The sequence below is a fragment of the Podarcis muralis genome, chromosome 9, assembly GCF_964188315.1.
Source record: "Podarcis muralis chromosome 9, rPodMur119.hap1.1, whole genome shotgun sequence".
In the NCBI taxonomy this organism is placed as follows: Eukaryota; Metazoa; Chordata; class Lepidosauria; order Squamata; family Lacertidae; genus Podarcis; species Podarcis muralis.
The window spans coordinates 67,373,259-67,388,540 of NC_135663.1; positions in this window are offsets into that span (position 1 = coordinate 67,373,259).

Sequence of the window (15,282 nt, forward strand, 5' to 3'; positions counted from 1 at the left end):
AACAGAAGGCTTTTTATCACAGGACAAGAAATCAGCCCTCAACAACTTAACCGGCCGAAAATATTTTTTTGAAAAAATCCCTAAGCCCCGGGGTCAGAATTTCATCAAAAATCTGAATTTTGGCAATTCACTCAAAAATCATCCCAGAAGCTTGCAAATGCTCCCCTGAAAGGTTTGGCAGTCGAAACAGAAGGCTTTTTATCACAGGACAAGAAATCAGCCCTCAACAACTTAACCGGCGGAAAATATTTTTTTGAAAAAATCCCAAAGCCCCGGGGTCACAATTTCAGCAAAAATCTGACTTTTGGCAATTCACTCAAAAATGATGCCAGAAGCTTGGAAATGCTCCCCTGAAAGGTTTGGCAGTCGAAACAGAAGGCTTTTTATCACAGGACAAGAAATCAGCCCTCAACAACTTAACCGGCGGAAAATATTTTTTTGAAAAAATCCCTAAGCCCCGGGGTCAGAATTTCAGGAAAAATCTGACTTTTGGCAATTCGCTCAAAAATGATGCCAGAAGCTTGCAAATGCTCCCCTGAAAGGTTTGGCAGTCGAAACAGAAGGCTTTTTATCACAGGACAAGAAATCAGCCCTCAAAAACTTAACCGGCGGAAAATATTTTTTTGAAAAAATCCCTAAGCCCCGGGGTCAGAATTTCAGCAAAAATCTGACATTTGGCAATTCACTCAAAAATGATGCCAGAAGCTTGCAAATGCTCCCCTGAAAGGTTTGGCAGTCGAAACAGAAGGCTTTTTATCACAGGACAAGAAAACAGCCCTCAACAACTTAACCGGCGGAAAATATTTTTTTGAAAAAATCCCTAAGCCCCGGGGTCAGAATTTCAGCAAAAATCTGACTTTTGGCAATTCGCTCAAAAATGATGCCAGAAGCTTGCAAATGCTCCCCTGAAAGGATTGGCAGTCGAAACAGAAGGCTTTTTATCACAGGACAAGAAATCAGCCCTCAACAACTTAACCGCCGGAAAATATTTTTTTGAAAAAATCCCTAAGCCCCGGGGTCAGAATTTCAGCAAAAATCTGACTTTTGGCAATTCGCTCAAAAATGATGCCAGAAGCTTGGAAATGCTCCCCTGAAAGGTTTGGCAGTCGAAACAGAAGGCTTTTTATCACAGGACAAGAAATCAGCCCTCAACAACTTAACCGGCGGAAAATATTTTTTTGAAAAAATCCCTAAGCCCCGGGGTCAGAATTTCAGCAAAAATCTGACATTTGGCAATTCATTCAAAAATGATGCCAGAAGCTTGCAAATGCTCCCCTGAAAGGTTTGGCAGTCGAAACAGAAGGCTTTATATCACAGGACAAGAAATCAGCCCTCAACAACTTAACCGGCGGAAAATATTTTTTTGAAAAAATCCCTAAGCCCCGGGGTCACAATTTCAGCAAAAATCTGACTTTTGGCAATTCACTCAAAAATGATGCCAGAAGCTTGCAAATGCTCCCCTGAAAGTTTTGGCAGTCGAAACAGAAGGCTTTTTATCACAGGACAAGAAATCAGCCCTCAACAACTTAACCGGCGGAAAATATTTTTTTGAAAAAATCCCTAAGCCCCGGGGTCAGAATTTCAGCAAAAATCTGACTTTTGGCAATTCGCTCAAAAATGATGCCAGAAGCTTGCAAATGCTCCCCTGAAAGGTTTGGCAGTCGAAACAGAAGGCTTTTTATCACAGGACAAGAAATCAGCCCTCAACAACTTAACCGCCGGAAAATATTTTTTTGAAAAAATCCCTAAACCCCGGGGTCAGAATTTCAGCAAAAATCTGACTTTTGGCAATTCACTCAAAAATGGTACCAACCGGTTGCAAATGCTCCCCTGAAAGGATTGGCAGTCGAAACAGAAGGCTTTTTATCACAGGACAAGAAATCAGCCCTCAACAACTTAACCGCCGGAAAATATTTTTTTGAAAAAATCCCTAAGCCCCGGGGTCAGAATTTCAGCAAAAATCTGACTTTTGGCAATTCACTCAAAAATGATGCCAGAAGCTTGCAAATGCTCCCCTGAAAGGTTTGGCAGTCGAAACAGAAGGCTTTTTATCACAGGACAAGAAATCAGCCCTCAACAACTTAACCGGCGGAAAATATTTTTTTGAAAAAATCCCAAAGCCCCGGGGTCACAATTTCAGCAAAAATCTGACTTTTGGCAATTCACTCAAAAATGATGCCAGAAGCTTGCAAATGCTCCCCTGAAAGGTTTGGCAGTCGAAACAGAAGGCTTTTTATCACAGGACAAGAAATCAGCCCTCAACAACTTAACCGGCGGAAAATATTTTTTTGAAAAAATCCCTAAGCCCCGGGGTCAGAATTTCAGCAAAAATCTGACTTTTGGCAATTCGCTCAAAAATGATGCCAGAAGCTTGCAAATGCTCCCCTGAAAGGATTGGCAGTCGAAACAGAAGGCTTTTTATCACAGGACAAGAAATCAGCCCTCAACAACTTAACCGCCGGAAAATATTTTTTTGAAAAAATCCCTAAGCCCCGGGGTCAGAATTTCAGCAAAAATCTGACTTTTGGCAATTCACTCAAAAATGATGCCAGAAGCTTGCAAATGCTCCCCTGAAAGGTTTGGCAGTCGAAACAGAAGGCTTTTTATCACAGGACAAGAAATCAGCCCTCAACAACTTAACCGGCGGAAAATATTTTTTTGAAAAAATCCCAAAGCCCCGGGGTCACAATTTCAGCAAAAATCTGACTTTTGGCAATTCACTCAAAAATGATGCCAGAAGCTTGCAAATGCTCCCCTGAAAGGTTTGGCAGTCGAAACAGAAGGCTTTTTATCACAGGACAAGAAATCAGCCCTCAACAACTTAACCGGCGGAAAATATTTTTTTGAAAAAATCCCTAAGCCCCGGGGTCAGAATTTCAGCAAAAATCTGACTTTTGGCAATTCGCTCAAAAATGATGCCAGAAGCTTGCAAATGCTCCCCTGAAAGGTTTGACAGTCGAAACAGAAGGCTTTTTATCACAGGACAAGAAATCAGCCCTCAACAACTTAACCGCCGGAAAATATTTTTTTGAAAAAATCCCTAAGCCCCGGGGTCAGAATTTCAGCAAAAATCTGACTTTTGGCAATTCGCTCAAAAATGATGCCAGAAGCTTGCAAATGCTCCCCTGAAAGGTTTGGCAGTCGAAACAGAAGGCTTTTTATCACAGGACAAGAAATCAGCCCTCAACAACTTAACCGGCGGAAAATATTTTTTTGAAAAAATCCCTAAGCCCCGGGGTCAGAATTTCAGCAAAAATCTGACATTTGGCAATTCACTCAAAAATGATGCCAGAAGCTTGCAAATGCTCCCCTGAAAGGTTTGGCAGTCGAAACAGAAGGCTTTTTATCACAGGACAAGAAAACAGCCCTCAACAACTTAACCGGCGGAAAATATTTTTTTGAAAAAATCCCTAAGCCCCGGGGTCAGAATTTCAGCAAAAATCTGACTTTTGGCAATTCGCTCAAAAATGATGCCAGAAGCTTGCAAATGCTCCCCTGAAAGGATTGGCAGTCGAAACAGAAGGCTTTTTATCACAGGACAAGAAATCAGCCCTCAACAACTTAACCGGCGGAAAATATTTTTTTGAAAAAATCCCAAAGCCCCGGGGTCACAATTTCAGCAAAAATCTGACTTTTGGCAATTCACTCAAAAATGATGCCAGAAGCTTGCAAATGCTCCCCTGAAAGGTTTGGCAGTCGAAACAGAAGGCTTTTTATCACAGGACAAGAAATCAGCCCTCAACAACTTAACCGGCGGAAAATATTTTTTTGAAAAAATCCCTAAGCCCCGGGGTCAGAATTTCAGCAAAAATCTGACTTTTGGCAATTCGCTCAAAAATGATGCCAGAAGCTTGCAAATGCTCCCCTGAAAGGTTTGACAGTCGAAACAGAAGGCTTTTTATCACAGGACAAGAAATCAGCCCTCAACAACTTAACCGCCGGAAAATATTTTTTTGAAAAAATCCCTAAGCCCCGGGGTCAGAATTTCAGCAAAAATCTGACTTTTGGCAATTCGCTCAAAAATGATGCCAGAAGCTTGCAAATGCTCCCCTGAAAGGTTTGGCAGTCGAAACAGAAGGCTTTTTATCACAGGACAAGAAATCAGCCCTCAACAACTTAACCGGCGGAAAATATTTTTTTGAAAAAATCCCTAAGCCCCGGGGTCAGAATTTCAGCAAAAATCTGACATTTGGCAATTCACTCAAAAATGATGCCAGAAGCTTGCAAATGCTCCCCTGAAAGGTTTGGCAGTCGAAACAGAAGGCTTTTTATCACAGGACAAGAAAACAGCCCTCAACAACTTAACCGGCGGAAAATATTTTTTTGAAAAAATCCCTAAGCCCCGGGGTCAGAATTTCAGCAAAAATCTGACTTTTGGCAATTCGCTCAAAAATGATGACAGAAGCTTGCAAATGCTCCCCTGAAAGGATTGGCAGTCGAAACAGAAGGCTTTTTATCACAGGACAAGAAATCAGCCCTCAACAACTTAACCGCCGGAAAATATTTTTTTGAAAAAATCCCTAAGCCCCGGGGTCAGAATTTCAGCAAAAATCTGACTTTTGGCAATTCGCTCAAAAATGATGCCAGAAGCTTGGAAATGCTCCCCTGAAAGGTTTGGCAGTCGAAACAGAAGGCTTTTTATCACAGGACAAGAAATCAGCCCTCAACAACTTAACCGGCGGAAAATATTTTTTTGAAAAAATCCCTAAGCCCCGGGGTCAGAATTTCAGCAAAAATCTGACATTTGGCAATTCATTCAAAAATGATGCCAGAAGCTTGCAAATGCTCCCCTGAAAGGTTTGGCAGTCGAAACAGAAGGCTTTATATCACAGGACAAGAAATCAGCCCTCAACAACTTAACCGGCGGAAAATATTTTTTTGAAAAAATCCCTAAGCCCCGGGGTCACAATTTCAGCAAAAATCTGACTTTTGGCAATTCACTCAAAAATGATGCCAGAAGCTTGCAAATGCTCCCCTGAAAGGTTTGGCAGTCGAAACAGAAGGCTTTTTATCACAGGACAAGAAATCAGCCCTCAACAACTTAACCGGCGGAAAATATTTTTTTGAAAAAATCCCTAAGCCCCGGGGTCAGAATTTCAGCAAAAATCTGACTTTTGGCAATTCGCTCAAAAATGATGCCAGAAGCTTGCAAATGCTCCCCTGAAAGGTTTGGCAGTCGAAACAGAAGGCTTTTTATCACAGGACAAGAAATCAGCCCTCAACAACTTAACCGGCGGAAAATATTTTTTTGAAAAAATCCCTAAGCCCCGGGGTCAGAATTTCAGCAAAAATCTGACTTTTGGCAATTCACTCAAAAATGATGCCAGAAGCTTGCAAATGCTCCCCTGAAAGGTTTGGCAGTCGAAACAGAAGGCTTTTTATCACAGGACAAGAAATCAGCCCTCAACAACTTAACCGGCGGAAAATATTTTTTTGAAAAAATCCCAAAGCCCCGGGGTCAGAATTTCAGCAAAAATCTGACTTTTGGCAATTCACTCAAAAATGGTACCAACCGGTTGCAAATGCTCCCCTGAAAGGTTTGGCAGTCGAAACAGAAGGCTTTTTATCACAGGACAAGAAATCAGCCCTCAACAACTTAACCGGCCGAAAATATTTTTCTGAAAAAATCCCTAAGCCCCGGGGTCAGAATTTCAGCAAAAATCTGACTTTTGGCAATTCACTCAAAAATGATGCCAGAAGCTTGCAAATGCTCCCCTGAAAGGTTTGGCAGTCGAAACAGAAGGCTTTTTATCACAGGACAAGAAATCAGCCCTCAACAACATAACCGGCGGAAAATATTTTTTTGAAAATATCCCAAAGCCCCGGGGTCACAATTTCAGCAAAAATCTGACTTTTGGCAATTCACTCAAAAAGGATGCCAGAAGGTTGCAAATGCTCCCCTGAAAGGTTTGGCAGTCGAAACAGAATGCTTTTTATCACAGGACAAGAAATCAGCCCTCAACAACTTAACCGGCCGAAAATATTTTTCTGAAAAAATCCCTAAGCCCCGGGGTCAGAATTTCAGCAAAAATCTGACTTTTGGCAATTCGCTCAAAAATGATGCCAGAAGCTTGGAAATGCTCCCCTGAAAGGTTTGGCAGTCGAAACAGAAGGCTTTTTATCACAGGACAAGAAATCAGCCCTCAACAACTTAACCGCCGGAAAATATTTTTTTGAAAAAATCCCTAAGCCCCGGGGTCAGAATTTCAGCAGAAATCTGACTTTTGGCAATTCACTCAAAAATGATGCCAGAAGCTTGCAAATGCTCCCCTGAAAGGTTTGGCAGTCGAAACAGAAGGCTTTTAATCACAGGACAAGAAATCAGCCCTCAACAACTTAACCGGCGGAAAATATTTTTTTGAAAAAATCCCTAAGCCCCGGGGTCAGAATTTCAGCAAAAATCTGACTTTTGGCAATTCACTCAATAATGATGCCAGAAGCTTGGAAATGCTCCCCTGAAAGGTTTGGCAGTCGAAACAGAAGGCTTTTTATCACAGGACAAGAAATCAGCCCTCAACAACTTAACCGGCGGAAAATATTTTTTTGAAAAAATCCCTAAGCCCCGGGGTCAGAATTTCAGCAAAAATCTGACTTTTGGCAATTCACTCAAAAATGGTACCAACCGGTTGCAAATGCTCCCCTGAAAGGTTTGGCAGTCGAAACAGAAGGCTTTTTATCACAGGACAAGAAATCAGCCCTCAACAACTTAACCGGCCGAAAATATTTTTCTGAAAAAATCCCTAAGCCCCGGGGTCAGAATTTCAGCAAAAATCTGACTTTTGGCAATTCGCTCAAAAATGATGCCAGAAGCTTGCAAATGCTCCCCTGAAAGGTTTGGCAGTCGAAACAGAAGGCTTTTTATCACAGGACAAGAAATCAGCCCTCAACAACTTAACCGGCGGAAAATATTTTTTTGAAAAAAATCCCAAAGCCCCGGGGTCAGAATTTCAGCAAAAATCTGACTTTTGGCAATTCGCTCAAAAATGATGCCAGAAGCTTGGAAATGCTCCGCTGAAAGGTTTGGCAGTCGAAACAGAAGGCTTTTTATCACAGGACAAGAAATCAGCCCTCAACAACTTAACCGCCGGAAAATATTTTTTTGAAAAAATCCCTAAGCCCCGGGGTCAGAATTTCAGCAGAAATCTGACTTTTGGCAATTCACTCAAAAATGATGCCAGAAGCTTGCAAATGCTCCCCTGAAAGGTTTGGCAGTCGAAACAGAAGGCTTTTAATCACAGGACAAGAAATCAGCCCTCAACAACTTAACCGGCGGAAAATATTTTTTTGAAAAAATCCCTAAGCCCCGGGGTCAGAATTTCAGCAAAAATCTGACTTTTGGCAATTCACTCAATAATGATGCCAGAAGCTTGGAAATGCTCCCCTGAAAGGTTTGGCAGTCAAAACAGAAGGCTTTTTATCAAAGGACAAAAAATCAGCCCTCAACAACTTAACCGGCGGAAAATATTTTTTTGAAAAAATCCCTAAGCCCCGGGGTCAGAATTTCAGCAAAAATCTGACTTTTGGCAATTCACTCAAAAATGATGCCAGAAGCTTGCAAATGCTCCCCTGAAAGGTTTGGCAGTCGAAACAGAAGGCTTTTTATCACAGGACAAGAAATCAGCCCTCAACAACTTAACCGGCGGAAAATATTTTTTTGAAAAAATCCCAAAGCCCCGGGGTCAGAATTTCAGCAAAAATCTGACTTTTGGCAATTCACTCAAAAATGGTACCAACCGGTTGCAAATGCTCCCCTGAAAGGTTTGGCAGTCGAAACAGAAGGCTTTTTATCACAGGACAAGAAATCAGCCCTCAACAACTTAACCGGCCGAAAATATTTTTCTGAAAAAATCCCTAAGCCCCGGGGTCAGAATTTCAGCAAAAATCTGACTTTTGGCAATTCACTCAAAAATGATGCCAGAAGCTTGCAAATGCTCCCCTGAAAGGTTTGGCAGTCGAAACAGAAGGCTTTTTATCACAGGACAAGAAATCAGCCCTCAACAACTTAACCGGCGGAAAATATTTTTTTGAAAAAATCCCAAAGCCCCGGGGTCACAATTTCAGCAAAAATCTGACTTTTGGCAATTCACTCAAAAAGGATGCCAGAAGGTTGCAAATGCTCCCCTGAAAGGTTTGGCAGTCGAAACAGAAGGCTTTTTATCACAGGACAAGAAATCAGCCCTCAACAACTTAACCGGCCGAAAATATTTTTCTGAAAAAATCCCTAAGCCCCGGGGTCAGAATTTCAGCAAAAATCTGACTTTTGGCAATTCGCTCAAAAATGATGCCAGAAGCTTGGAAATGCTCCCCTGAAAGGTTTGGCAGTCGAAACAGAAGGCTTTTTATCACAGGACAAGAAATCAGCCCTCAACAACTTAACCGCCGGAAAATATTTTTTTGAAAAAATCCCTAAGCCCCGGGGTCAGAATTTCAGCAGAAATCTGACTTTTGGCAATTCACTCAAAAATGATGCCAGAAGCTTGCAAATGCTCCCCTGAAAGGTTTGGCAGTCGAAACAGAAGGCTTTTAATCACAGGACAAGAAATCAGCCCTCAACAACTTAACCGGCGGAAAATATTTTTTTGAAAAAATCCCTAAGCCCCGGGGTCAGAATTTCAGCAAAAATCTGACTTTTGGCAATTCACTCAATAATGATGCCAGAAGCTTGGAAATGCTCCCCTGAAAGGTTTGGCAGTCGAAACAGAAGGCTTTTTATCACAGGACAAGAAATCAGCCCTCAACAACTTAACCGGCGGAAAATATTTTTTTGAAAAAATCCCTAAGCCCCGGGGTCAGAATTTCAGCAAAAATCTGACTTTTGGCAATTCACTCAAAAATGGTACCAACCGGTTGCAAATGCTCCCCTGAAAGGTTTGGCAGTCGAAACAGAAGGCTTTTTATCACAGGACAAGAAATCAGCCCTCAACAACTTAACCGGCCGAAAATATTTTTCTGAAAAAATCCCTAAGCCCCGGGGTCAGAATTTCAGCAAAAATCTGACTTTTGGCAATTCGCTCAAAAATGATGCCAGAAGCTTGCAAATGCTCCCCTGAAAGGTTTGGCAGTCGAAACAGAAGGCTTTTTATCACAGGACAAGAAATCAGCCCTCAACAACTTAACCGGCGGAAAATATTTTTTTGAAAAAAATCCCAAAGCCCCGGGGTCAGAATTTCAGCAAAAATCTGACTTTTGGCAATTCGCTCAAAAATGATGCCAGAAGCTTGGAAATGCTCCGCTGAAAGGTTTGGCAGTCGAAACAGAAGGCTTTTTATCACAGGACAAGAAATCAGCCCTCAACAACTTAACCGCCGGAAAATATTTTTTTGAAAAAATCCCTAAGCCCCGGGGTCAGAATTTCAGCAGAAATCTGACTTTTGGCAATTCACTCAAAAATGATGCCAGAAGCTTGCAAATGCTCCCCTGAAAGGTTTGGCAGTCGAAACAGAAGGCTTTTAATCACAGGACAAGAAATCAGCCCTCAACAACTTAACCGGCGCAAAATATTTTTTTGAAAAAATCCCTAAGCCCCGGGGTCAGAATTTCAGCAAAAATCTGACTTTTGGCAATTCACTCAATAATGATGCCAGAAGCTTGGAAATGCTCCCCTGAAAGGTTTGGCAGTCGAAACAGAAGGCTTTTTATCACAGGACAAGAAATCAGCCCTCAACAACTTAACCGGCGGAAAATATTTTTTTGAAAAAATCCCTAAGCCCCGGGGTCAGAATTTCAGCAAAAATCTGACTTTTGGCAATTCACTCAAAAATGGTACCAACCGGTTGCAAATGCTCCCCTGAAAGGTTTGGCAGTCGAAACAGAAGGCTTTTTATCACAGGACAAGAAATCAGCCCTCAACAACTTAACCGGCCGAAAATATTTTTCTGAAAAAATCCCTAAGCCCCGGGGTCAGAATTTCAGCAAAAATCTGACTTTTGGCAATTCGCTCAAAAATGATGCCAGAAGCTTGCAAATGCTCCCCTGAAAGGTTTGGCAGTCGAAACAGAAGGCTTTTTATCACAGGACAAGAAATCAGCCCTCAACAACTTAACCGGCGGAAAATATTTTTTTGAAAAAAATCCCAAAGCCCCGGGGTCAGAATTTCAGCAAAAATCTGACTTTTGGCAATTCGCTCAAAAATGATGCCAGAAGCTTGGAAATGCTCCGCTGAAAGGTTTGGCAGTCGAAACAGAAGGCTTTTTATCACAGTACAAGAAATCAGCCCTCAACAACTTAACCGCCGGAAAATATTTTTTTGAAAAAATCCCTAAGCCCCGGGGTCAGAATTTCAGCAGAAATCTGACTTTTGGCAATTCACTCAAAAATGATGCCAGAAGCTTGCAAATGCTCCCCTGAAAGGTTTGGCAGTCGAAACAGAAGGCTTTTAATCACAGGACAAGAAATCAGCCCTCAACAACTTAACCGGCGGAAAATATTTTTTTGAAAAAATCCCTAAGCCCCGGGGTCAGAATTTCAGCAAAAATCTGACTTTTGGCAATTCACTCAATAATGATGCCAGAAGCTTGGAAATGCTCCCCTGAAAGGTTTGGCAGTCAAAACAGAAGGCTTTTTATCAAAGGACAAAAAATCAGCCCTCAACAACTTAACCGGCGGAAAATAATTTTTTGAAAAAATCCCAAAGCCCCGGGGTCACAATTTCAGCAAAAATCTGACTTTTGGCAATTCACTCAAAAATGATGCCAGAAGCTTGCAAATACTGCCCTGAAAGGTTTGGCAGTCGAAACAGAAGGCTTTTTATCACAGGACAAGAAATCAGCCCTCAACAACTTAACCGGCGGAAAATATTTTTTTTAAAAAATCCCAAAGCCCCGGGGTCACAATTTCAGCAAAAATCTGACTTTTGGCAATTCACTCAAAAATGATGCCAGAAGCTTGCAAATGCTCCCCTGAAAGGTTTGGCAGTTGAAACAGAAGGCTTTTTATCACAGGACAAGAAATCAGCCCTCAACAACTTAACCGGCGGAAAATATTTTTTTGAAAAAATCCCTAAGCCCCGGGGTCAGAATTTCAGCAAAAATCTGACTTTTGGCAATTCGCTCAAAAATGATGCCAGAAGCTTGCAAATGCTCCCCTGAAAGGTTTGGCAGTCGAAACAGAAGGCTTTTTATCACAGGACAAGAAATCAGCCCTCAACAACTTAACCGGCGGAAAATATTTTTTTGAAAAAATCCCTAAGCCCCGGGGTCAGAATTTCAGCAGAAATCTGACTTTTGGCAATTCACTCAAAAATAATGCCAGAAGCTTGCAAATGCTCCCCTGAAAGGATTGGCAGTCGAAACAGAAGGCTTTTTATCACAGGACAAGAAATCAGCCCTCAACAACTTAACCGCCGGAAAATATTTTTTTGAAAAAATCCCTAAGCCCCGGGGTCAGAATTTCAGCAAAAATCTGACTTTTGGCAATTCGCTCAAAAATGATGCCAGAAGCTTGCAAATGCTCCCCTGAAAGGTTTGGCAGTCGAAACAGAAGGCTTTATATCACAGGACAAGAAATCAGCCCTCAACAACTTAACCGGCGGAAAATATTTTTTTGAAAAAATCCCAAAGCCCCGGGGTCACAATTTCAGCAAAAATCTGACTTTTGGCAATTCACTCAAAAATGATGCCAGAAGCTTGCAAATGCTCCCCTGAAAGGTTTGGCAGTCGAAACAGAAGACTTTTTATCACAGGACAAGAAATCAGCCCTCAACAACTTAACCGGCGGAAAATATTTTTTTGAAAAAATCCCTAAACCCCGGGGTCAGAATTTCAGCAAAAATCTGACTTTTGGCAATTCGCTCAAAAATGATGCCAGAAGCTTGCAAATGCTCCCCTGAAAGGTTTGGCAGTCGAAACAGAAGGCTTTTTATCACAGGACAAGAAATCAGCCCTCAACAACTTAACCGCCGGAAAATATTTTTTTGAAAAAATCCCTAAGCCCCGGGGTCAGAATTTCAGCAAAAATCTGACTTTTGGCAATTCACTCAAAAATGGTACCAACCGGTTGCAAATGCTCCCCTGAAAGGTTTGGCAGTCGAAACAGAAGGCTTTTTATCACAGGACAAGAAATCAGCCCTCAACAACTTAACCGGCCGAAAATATTTTTCTGAAAAAATCCCTAAGCCCCGGGGTCAGAATTTCAGAAAAAATCTGACTTTTGGCAATTCACTCAAAAATGATGCCAGAAGCTTGCAAATGCTCCCCTGAAAGGTTTGGCAGTCGAAACAGAAGGCTTTTTATCACAGGACAAGAAATCAGCCCTCAACAACTTAACCGGCGGAAAATATTTTTTTGAAAAAATCCTAAAGCCCCGGGGTCACACTTTCAGCAAAAATCTGACTTTTGGCAATTCACTCAAAAATGATGCCAGAAGCTTGCAAATGCTCCCCTGAAAGGTTTGGCAGTCGAAACAGAAGGCTTTTTATCACAGGACAAGAAATCAGCCCTCAACAACTTAACCGGCGGAAAATATTTTTTTGAAAAAATCCCTAAGCCCCGGGGTCAGAATTTCAGCAAAAATCTGACTTTTGGCAATTCACTCAAAAATGATGCCAGAAGCTTGCAAATGCTCCCCTGAAAGGTTTGGCAGTCGAAACAGAAGGCTTCTTATCACAGGACAAGAAATCAGCCCTCAACAACTTAACCGGCGGAAAATATTTTTTTGAAAAAATCCCAAAGCCCCGGGGGTCACAATTTCAGCAAAAATCTGACTTTTGGCAATTCGCTCAAAAATTATGCCAGAAGCTTGCAAATGCTCCCCTGAAAGTTTTGGCAGTCGAAACAGAAGGCTTTTTATCACAGGACAAGAAATCAGCCCTCAACAACTTAACCGCCGGAAAATATTTTTTTGAAAAAATCCCTAAGCCCCGGGGTCAGAATTTCAGCAAAAATCTGACTTTTGGCAATTCACTCAAAAATGGTACCAACCGGTTGCAAATGCTCCCCTGAAAGGTTTGGCAGTCGAAACAGAAGGCTTTTTATCACAGGACAAGAAATCAGCCCTCAACAACTTAACCGGCCGAAAATATTTTTCTGAAAAAATCCCTAAGCCCCGGGGTCACAATTTCAGCAAAAATCTGACTTTTGGCAATTCACTCAAAAATGATGCCAGAAGCTTGCAAATGCTCCCCTGAAAGGTTTGGCAGTCGAAACAGAAGGCTTTTTATCACAGGACAAGAAATCAGCCCTCAACAACTTAACCGGCGGAAAATATTTTTTTGAAAAAATCCTAAAGCCCCGGGGTCACAATTTCAGCAAAAATCTGACTTTTGGCAATTCACTCAAAAATGATGCCAGAAGCTTGCAAATGCTCCCCTGAAAGGTTTGGCAGTCGAAACAGAAGGCTTTTTATCACAGGACAAGAAATCAGCCCTCAACAACTTAACCGGCGGAAAATATTTTTTTGAAAAAATCCCTAAGCCCCGGGGTCAGAATTTCAGCAAAAATCTGACTTTTGGCAATTCACTCAAAAATGATGCCAGAAGCTTGGAAATGCTCCCCTGAAAGGTTTGGCAGTCGAAACAGAAGGCTTTTTATCACAGGACAAGAAATCAGCCCTCAACAACTTAACCGGCGGAAAATATTTTTTTGAAAATATCCCTAAGCCCCAGGGTCACAATTTCAGCAAAAATCTGACTTTTGGCAATTCACTCAAAAATGATGCCAGAAGCTTGCAAATGCTCCCATGAAAGGTTTGGCAGTCGAAACAGAAGGCTTTTTATCACAGGACAAGAAATCAGCCATCAACAACTTAACCGGCGGAAAATATTTTTTTGAAAAAATCCCTAAGCCCCGGGGTCAGAATTTCAGCAAAAATCTGACTTTTGGCAATTCACTCAAAAATGATGCCAGAAGCTTGCATATGCTCCCCTGAAAGGTTTGGCAGTCGAAACATAAGGCTTTTTATCACAGGACAAGAAATCAGCCCTCAACAACTTAACCGGCGGAAAATATTTTTTTGAAAAAATCCCAAAGCCCCGGGGGTCACAATTTCAGCAAAAATCTGACTTTTGGCAATTCACTCAAAAATGGTACCAACCGGTTGCAAATGCTCCCCTGAAAGGTTTGGCAGTCGAAACAGAAGGCTTTTTATCACAGGACAAGAAATCAGCCCTCAACAACTTAACCGGGGGAAAATATTTTTTTGAAAAAGTCCCTAAGCCCCAGGGTCAGAATTTCAGCAAAAATCTGACTTTTGGCAATTCACTCAAAAATGATGCCAGAAGCTTGCATATGCTCCCCTGAAAGGTTTGGCATTCAAAACAGAAGGCTTTTTATCACAGGACAAGAAATCAGCCCTCAACAACTTAACCGGCGGAAAATATTTTTTTGAAAAAATCCCTAAGCCCCGGGGTCAGAATTTCAGCCAAAAATCTGACTTTTGGCAATTCACTCAAAAATGATGCCAGAAGCTTGGAAATGCTCCCCTGAAAGGTTTGGCAGTCGAAACAGAAGGCTTTTTATCACAGGACAAGAAATCAGCCCTCAACAACTTAACCGGCGGAAAATATTTTTTTGAAAAAATCCCTAAGCCCCGGGGTCAGAATTTAAGCAAAAATCTGACTTTTGGTGATTCACTCAAAAATGATGCCAGAAGCTTGTAAATGCTCCCCTGAAAGGATTGGCAGTCGAAACAGAAGGCTTTTTATCACAGGACAAGAAATCAGCCCTCAACAACTTAACCGGCCGAAAATATTTTTTTGAAAAAATCCCTAAGCCCCGGGGTCAGAATTTCAGCAAAAATCTGAATTTTGGCAATTCACTCAAAAATCATCCCAGAAGCTTGCAAATGCTCCCCTGAAAGGTTTGGCAGTCGAAACAGAAGGCTTTTTATCACAGGACAAGAAATCAGCCCTCAACAACTTAACAGGCGGAAAATATTTTTTTGAAAAAATCCCTAAGCTCCGGGGTCAGAATTTCATCAAAAATCTGAATTTTGGCAATTCACTCAAAAATCATGCCAGAACCTTGCAAATGCTCCCCTGAAAGGTTTGGCAGTCGAAACAGAAGGCTTTTTATCACAGGACAAGAAATCAGCCCTCAACAACTTAACCGGCGGAAAATATTTTTTTGAAAAAATCCCAAAGCCCCGGGGTCACAATTTCAGCAAAAATCTGACTTTTGGCAATTCACTCAAAAATGATGCCAGAAGCTTGGAAATGCTCCCCCGAAAGATTTGGCAGTCGAAACAGAAGGCTTTTTATCACAGGACAAGAAATCAGCCCTCAACAACTTAACAGGCGGAAAATATTTTTTTGAAAAAATCCCTAAGCTCCGGGGTCAGAATTTCATC